The sequence below is a fragment of the Arachis ipaensis genome, chromosome B09, assembly GCF_000816755.2.
Source record: "Arachis ipaensis cultivar K30076 chromosome B09, Araip1.1, whole genome shotgun sequence".
Taxonomy (NCBI): domain Eukaryota; kingdom Viridiplantae; phylum Streptophyta; class Magnoliopsida; order Fabales; family Fabaceae; genus Arachis; species Arachis ipaensis.
The window spans coordinates 97,852,409-97,860,642 of NC_029793.2; positions in this window are offsets into that span (position 1 = coordinate 97,852,409).

Here is an 8,234-nt window from a genome sequence, read left to right on the forward strand (position 1 = left end):
CCGGACTTCTTGGGCACCACTTGTACTGGGCTTACCCATTCACTGTCTGAAATGGGATATATGATACCGGCTTCCAATAATATGGTCACTTCCTTTTTGACAACTTCCAAGATGGTGGGATTCAATCTTCTCTGGGGTTGACGGACAAGTCTTGCTCCCTCTTCTAAAAATATTCTGTGCTCGCATACTTGAGGGTCGATTCCCAATATGTCTGCCAAACTCCACCCAATTGCTTTCTTATGCTTCCTCAGCACATCAAGTAACTGCTCTTCTTGTTGAGAAGTCAGTTCTCTTGCAATAATAACCAGAAGCTTCTGCTCATCCTCAAGGTAAGCATATTTGAGATGTGGAGGGAGAGGTTTCAATTCTAATTTTTGATCATGGGCAGGCTCTGGATTATCTGGGGTTTGTGAAAATGACGAAGTGTCCTCATTGTCAGTCAAGAGGGTCCCCACACTTGGACCTTGTCCAGTGTGCCTCTCTTCAAACTCTTCTTTTTGAACTTCAGCTACACTCTCGTCTATGACATCACACTAGAAGATAGAACGATCTTCTGGGGGGTTGTCAATGACTCCATTCAGATTGAAGATCACTATGCGGCCATCTATTTCAAAGGAGTATGTTCCTGAAAAAGCATCCAATTTGAATTTTGATGTCTTCAGGAATGGTCTTCCAAGTAGGATTGATGATGGCTTATCTGAATCATTATGGGGCATCTCCAAGATATAAAAATCAGTAGGAAATATGAGCCCTTTAATGTTCACTAAAATATCTTCAGCAACTCCAGCCACTGTAATAATGCTTTTATCTGCTAACACAAAACGAGCTGCCGACCTTTTTAAGGGAGGGAGCCTCAAAACATCATATATAGACAAAGGCATTATACTGACACATGCTCCTAAATCACACATGCAATCATAAATTACTACACCACCAATAGTACAACTAACTATGCAAGGACCTGGATCACTACATTTTTCAGGTAATCCTCCCATTAAAGCAGATATAGAACTACCTAAAGGAATAGTTTCTAATTCATTAATTTTGTCTTTATGGATACATAAGTCTTTTAGAAACTTTGCATATTTAGGTACTTGCTGAATAACATCAAAAAGGAGAACAGTTACCTCAACCTTTTTGAATATTTCTACCATTTTAGGATCAGGTTGCAGCTGCTTCCTGGGCTTCCTTGCAAGTTGTGGAAATGGAATAGGGGTAGTGTTTTCTGTGGTGCCTGCGCCTTTTGGTGCTTCTTCCTGTGGTTGAGCTATCTCTTCTTCAGTTATGTCTTGTATGTCCTCTTCCTCTTCAACATCTTCGATTTCTACCACCTCTTCAGCTGAGGCGTATTCTGGTGAGCTTGGTTCCTCCTGATTTCTCTCCTGCAGTGTGGTTCCGGACCTCAGGATGATGGCATTAATGCCTCCCTTCGGATTGGGTAATGGTTGAGAGGGGATTCCAGTGGTGCTTGAAGGTTGGTTACTGGAATTTTGTGCTGAAGCAAGTTGTGTCAATAAAGCTTGTAGAGTAGAGGTGAAACCATTCAGACTGGCGTTAATATTGTTCACGATGGTATTTTCCATGGCCAGTTGTCTTTTCTCAAAAGCTTGTAATAAATCTTCATTAGAAGATACAGAAGAATGAGTAAACTAAGAGGTTTGCTGCTGATTGTTCGGTGGTCCTTGGTTTTGCCTTAGGTGAGGTGCTCGGTAAGGTTGATTTTACTGCCTATTGTTATTATTATTCCACCTCTGATTTCCCTGATTATCTCTGCCTCCCCTATTATTGTTGTCCCTCCAATTCTGGTTTGAATTGTCCTGCCATCCATGGTTATTATTTCCACTTTGATTGTACCCTTGGTTGGGACGGTCATAGAAGTTGTGAGTGGATGCCACCATGTTGTCTTCTTGTTGGAGCTACGGGTATTCATCAGTGTAGTGGCTGTAATCAGCACAAATTCCGCAAATTCTTTATGGAACTAGTTGTTGGTTTTGCTGCGGTTGAGTTTGCTGAGCTTGTTAATTCAACTGCATTTGCTTCAGCAGGTTGGTCATCTCACAGATGCTTCAATTTAGAGCAGCAATCTCTATGCCAGAAGATACTTCTGCAACAGCTTTTGAACGACCTTGCTTCTGTCTGTGGTTCTGAGTAGATTCAGCTAAATCACTGATCAATTGCCATGCTTCATCAGTGGTCTTGTACTTTTTCATAGACCCATTGCTGGCACTTTCCAATGTGGTCTTATCTTGGGGTCTCATACCTTGTGTGATATAGCTGAGTAGCACGATCTTGTCAATTATGTGGTGGGGGCATGCTTCCAGAAGATTATTGAAACGCTCCCAGTATTCAAAGAGAGTCTCATTGTCGTCCTGAACAATTGTAGAGATATCCTTCCTCAGTTTATCAGTAACTTCAGATGGAAAGAATTTCTCCAGAAACTCCTTTCTGAGTGTATCCCAGTTGGATACATTTGCTAGAGGTTGAGTGTAGTACCACTCTCTTGCTTTTCCCTCAAGAGAGAACGGAAAAGCTTTCAGCAGAATTGAAGTTTCATCAGTGCCATCACGCCTAATAGTAGAACAGGCTGCCTGAAAATCTCTCAAGTGCTTGATTGGCTCTTGAGCAAGTAGGCCATGAAACTTGGGCATCAAATTTAGCAGTGCGGTCTTTATTTCAAAATTGGTAGCTACCGCTGGATGATGCGCTTGAAACTGTTGCATTGTAAAATCAGGAGCTCCTTCCTCCTGAATGGTAACTCTTCTAGCTGCCATATTTTCTGCGCGTAAAACAACTGAATCAGTAGAACGGGGGCTGGTTTCTTCCTCAAATTCACTTTCAGATCCGCCCTCAGAGTGGGCTAACCTACGCTGTTCTCGCCTTATTCGTGAAATAGTCCTTTCAATTTCAGGATCGAATATTAGCAAGCGCGGATTAGGAAGTGAACGTGTCATTTGACGGAAGAAACATGCAGCTCATAATAGCAAAATTAAATAAAATGCAAATAAATAAATTCTAATTAATAAAATTAGCACTCTATTGCAACTCCCCGGCAACGGTGCCAAAAATTGATGGGAAGTAGAAGCTGGTGAATTAAAAATTTATTAAAATGGTTATGTTGCGAGTATAGTTCTTAACTCACCGAAAATCTGCCTATCAATTTAGAAATATGTCACAGAGAGTTTAAATTAAAATTACTGGGAGTTTTAAGTCCCAGGTCGTCTCCCAACGAGTTACAGAAAAGTGTGCTGTTTTATTAATCAGATGTTCCAAGAAGTTGAGCTAAGTAAATTGGAATTTAAATTGAGGAATTTTAAATAATATAAATAAAAGCCTTGACTGGGAATTGATTAGTTAGAATCTCTATCATTGATGGAGTGATTTTTAAGATTGATTTATAATTAAAGGTTACTCTGTTTGGTTATCCTTTACTAGATAAGGGAAAGTCAAACAAGTTGGACTGCCAGATCTATTCACGAGTTACAACCCACTTAGTTCAAAGGGATTGGCGTTGGTGACAGGATAGCAATCCAACATTTAACCCAACTATAAATTTCTCCTTCAATCCTTCCAACTCAAGAGTTCTTTTTAATCAACTCCCTATCAAGTAATGAAATTACTCACGCATTGTAAATAAAGAATCCATGGCACATAAAAGGGAATTAAAAGAAGACATAATTATTGGAATTGAAATTGAATTAAAGAGAAATAATCCTTGCATTAATTAATCATAAAAGTATCTGAATGACAAAATTGAACATAACAAAGAACATGGAAGAATAAAACCAAGTTAAGAGAACAAACTAGAATGATGAAGTCTTGATGAGGAAATAACTCTTCTCAATGTTCCAATGCTAAGATCGATTGAAAATTAAAATCCTAAAAAACTAGAGAGAAAAACCTAAGAGAGTGAAAAAACTAGATCTAAAACTACTGAATGAATGTGTGTGTTGTTTCTGCATATTCTCTGACTCTAGTTTGCTGTTATGGGCCAAAAACTGGGCCGAAATAAGGTCCAAAATCGCCCCCATCAAATTCTGCAGATTATGCAGATCGCACATGTCACGCAATCGCGTCGTCCATGCGAGCGCGTCGCTTGTGCTTTTTCCTCTCCACGCGTTCGCGTCGTCCATGCTACCACGTCGCTTGCGCTTTCCAATCCGCGCGGCCGCGCAAGCCATGCGGCCGCGTCGCTGCGATTTGCGCTCCTTCACGCGGTCGCGTGAGCCATGCGACCGCGTCACTTCTCGCTGGTTATCTCCTCAAATTCTTGTTTTCCTTCCATTTTTGCTAGCTTCCTCTCCAATCTCCATCTCATTCATACCCTATAAGGCCTGAAACACTTGACACACAGATCACGGCATCGAATGGAATAAAGGAGAATTAAAAGTAAATAATTAAAGTCTCTAGGAAGCAATTTTCAAACATGTACTGAATTTAGGAAGGAAATCTAAATGCATGCTAAATTGATGAATAAGTGGGCAAGGATCATGACAAAACCACACAATTAAACACAATATAAACCATAAAATAGTGGTTTATCACCCGCCGTGTCCAATTTGTTGGACTGGGGATGGTGCTGATCCTTCGTCACCGGAGGGTGGTGGTACCTGCAAGGGACTCCGATGCTTAAGTTAGCAAGGGTATTGAGCAAGTTTTAAGTAGAATCAGAGTATGAGTTATACATGGGTGCACCAGTGTATTTATAATATTTGTAGAGTGATCTTTCTGGGGATAAGATAGTTATCTTATCTTATCTTTGAGTGAAGTCATCTTTACTTTTAAGGGAACTGCCCTTATCCTTCTAAGCTTGGGCTGCCCTTGAATTTGGGTCGTGTTCCTCTTTTTGGGCCCTTTTTGGGCTTTCCTGGTGATTTGGCCGAGTTTTAGGAGAAGAGGTCGGATAGTCTTGACCTGAAGAGGTCAATCGGCTTGTCGTCGATCATCCCGAGTCGGACATCTCGACCCAGGGTATGAACAACTACATTATAGGTGTTTTTGGTTGTGCCTCATATGTATATGCACACATGTTCAAGTAGATTAGATGTAAGTGGGTTTTAGGGTATTCTATTCTATTACTTTATCTATAACAATATATAATGGCAAAACATATTTTGGTGTCCAACATTCTTTTCCAATTTTGCCCTTTCTAATCATTTATTCCTTATATGTCAGTTATTTCACGTTAAAAAACTTTCACTACCTCACCTCCTCTTTTATCACATACATTTATATTCTCTCTTATCTCATTCATTCACATTCACAGAACTTCTATAATTATCTCTTTCTTCCTTTGCTATCTCTCATATCAGATTACTGTTACTGCATAATAGAAAAACTTTTTTCTTTTCTTATCCATCTTCTTTTACATCCTTCTCATTTCACTTAAATATAACGTAAAACTAATATAATTTATATTTCCGTAGTCAAATATTCATAATAATAGTGAAACTGTGTCCAAATAACAGACCAAATAATGATAATATGGGTAGAAATTTTGTATATTTATTTAATCGAAAATTTTGAAGTCTAAACTTAAGTTTCAATGTTATTATTAAAGAGAGGGATTTATTATTAAAAAGAATTTTCCTGTATAATCGTCAAGTTACTCTAAATAAAAAAATTTCCATCTATTTTAAACAGCAACTTCATTAAAAATTTTTATTGGATATAAATCATTGTTGCAGATTTTTAATATTTGGATATATTTTTAAAGAATAAAAATAAAATAGTTCAATAGGTCTATTTTTTTAAAATAAATTTACACAAAATAATTTTTCTCTTCAAATTGTTATCATATTCTTTTAATATATTCTAGGTACCTACACAATATATAATGTCAATTGGAGTCTAAATTTAAGTTCCAATATTACCCTTAGTGAGAGAAGTTTATTATTAAAAATTTTTTTCCGTACATCGGTCTGAATAAAATAGCTTTCACATATTTTTTCCAGCAACTTTATTAAGAGTTTTCTATTGGATGTAAATTATTCATGTGGATTTTTTATATTTTGGATATCTATAACAATATATAATGCCAAAACATGGAATAAGAAAAATATATATGTTCAATGTTTAATAATATATTTATTATTAAATTTTAGTAGATAATTCTGGTATATTTTTTTTTATTTTTTTCTATAATTTAATTTGTCACTTAATTTGAATTATTTCTACAATATCTCTATGTTAATGTACTCTTAGTACTATTTATCTGTAATTTATCCACCGAATGTACTCTTAAATTGTCAACACACATTCTTTTCATGTTAATAATAAATTTTTTAAATATTTTAGATACTCATAATAAAAGCAAAATTTATTCAAGTAATAGACCAAATGGTAATAAATATGGATAGAACTCCTGTATATTTATTTAATTAATAGTAATTTCTTTTTTCATAAATTTTGATTCAATAAACCTTCTATTATTGACCTATATAATATTATTATAAGAATAAATAAAATGTTCTCGCGCCGCATCATTATAAAAAAAATTATATTAGATATATGTGTTTAATAATATAATTGTAATTTAAATTTGTTCACTGTATAACAAAAATAATTAATATTTCGATATTTTTTTATACTTTTCCTTATAAAAAAATAGATATATCAGAAGTATTAATTACTTCACTACATAAATTTAAATTGATAAATTTACTATTTTTAATATAATTATTATGCTACCAGTTTAATATAATTTTTATATTCACGAATTATTTATCTCTAAAGAAAAATTAAATACCGTCAAATATAATCATTTAAAATACATTATTGTCGTTCCAATAATATGATTGCTATTATTCAGATGCTCATAATAATAGTGGTCCAATTAATATCTAATAGAATTTTACGTTTCATATATTTTTTAATATTCTACAACTCTTTTAAACGTTTTATTTAATACACAAAAAAGGTTAAAATATTTTTAATAAATATATATATCATTGTAAAAAATAAATGAAAATTTCTTCACTTAATCAATCTATTATATGGTTACACTTGAATTATTTTTCAAATGGTAACTTTTTTCAGAACTCAAACTGCCTATTATGTATTTGTATTTTATGGACACTATCTATTCTTTTTAGTTATTCAGAGTTTGGAAAATTATGATATTAATGGGTATTCTACGTATTCTATTACTTTCAATCAATTTAATTTTGTATGATTTGTTTCTTTAAAAGAAATCTCTCAATTACCACTGATACTGTACCGACTTAATTTAATGAACAATTTTATAATTTATTCATGTGTTCTTTTTACATACTATCAGAAATTCATGGAAATAGATCTGATCAAAACAGTAGATGTGAAGAAAATGTAACTGGTTAGTATTGTACTTTTTTTTCTTTATATATTTAGTATTGTGACATAATTTTAATAGGTAAATAAAGTTATAAAAAATATTATTTTATTCTTATATGTTAGCATATTAATGTATTCATAGTAAACATTAAGCGTGAACATAATTGGTGTTAAAAAAATTATTTATTTAAGATCATTACAAGAACCAATTATAAAAAAAAGAGTGCCAGTGCCTAACAAAAAAAAATTAAAATCTATACACAAAAAAAAAAATTAAAAAAACCAATAAAATACTTAAAATATTTATTTGCCAATTAAAATGAAAAATATGTAAACTTTAGCAAAAATAATAAATTGCCACCTCATGTGTTGAAGGTAAAAAGAGGTGCACCTTTGATGTTATTGAGAAACATAGACCCTAAGGCCGGCTTATGCAATGGTACAAGGTTACTATGTCGTGGAACCTTTCAAAACATGTTGGATGTAGAAATTTTAACCGGTCATCACTGTGGAAGAAGAGCTTTCTTGCCTCGGATAAAACATAAAACAACAGAAAATTCAGGACTGCCATTTATACTTATCCGGAAGCAATTTCCTGTAAGGTTGAGTTTCGCAATAACAATAAACAAATCACAAGGACAGACCATTCCTAAAGTAGGGATCTATCTCCCTAAACATGTATTTAGCCATGGCCAATTATATGTTGCTCTGTCTCGAAGTATTTCTCAGTCGACTACAAAAATTTTAGTCAGAGAAGGAAAAATAGATGGAACAAGTGGAGAATTTACCAGAAATGTAGTTTTCAAAGAAATATTGTTACCTTGCCCACAGGTAATTTATGTTCTTAGTAAGTATGTGTGTAGTTACTTCTTGGTACAATTCAGTCTACATATAATTTTAATCTTTAAATCTTTTTCATTGATATA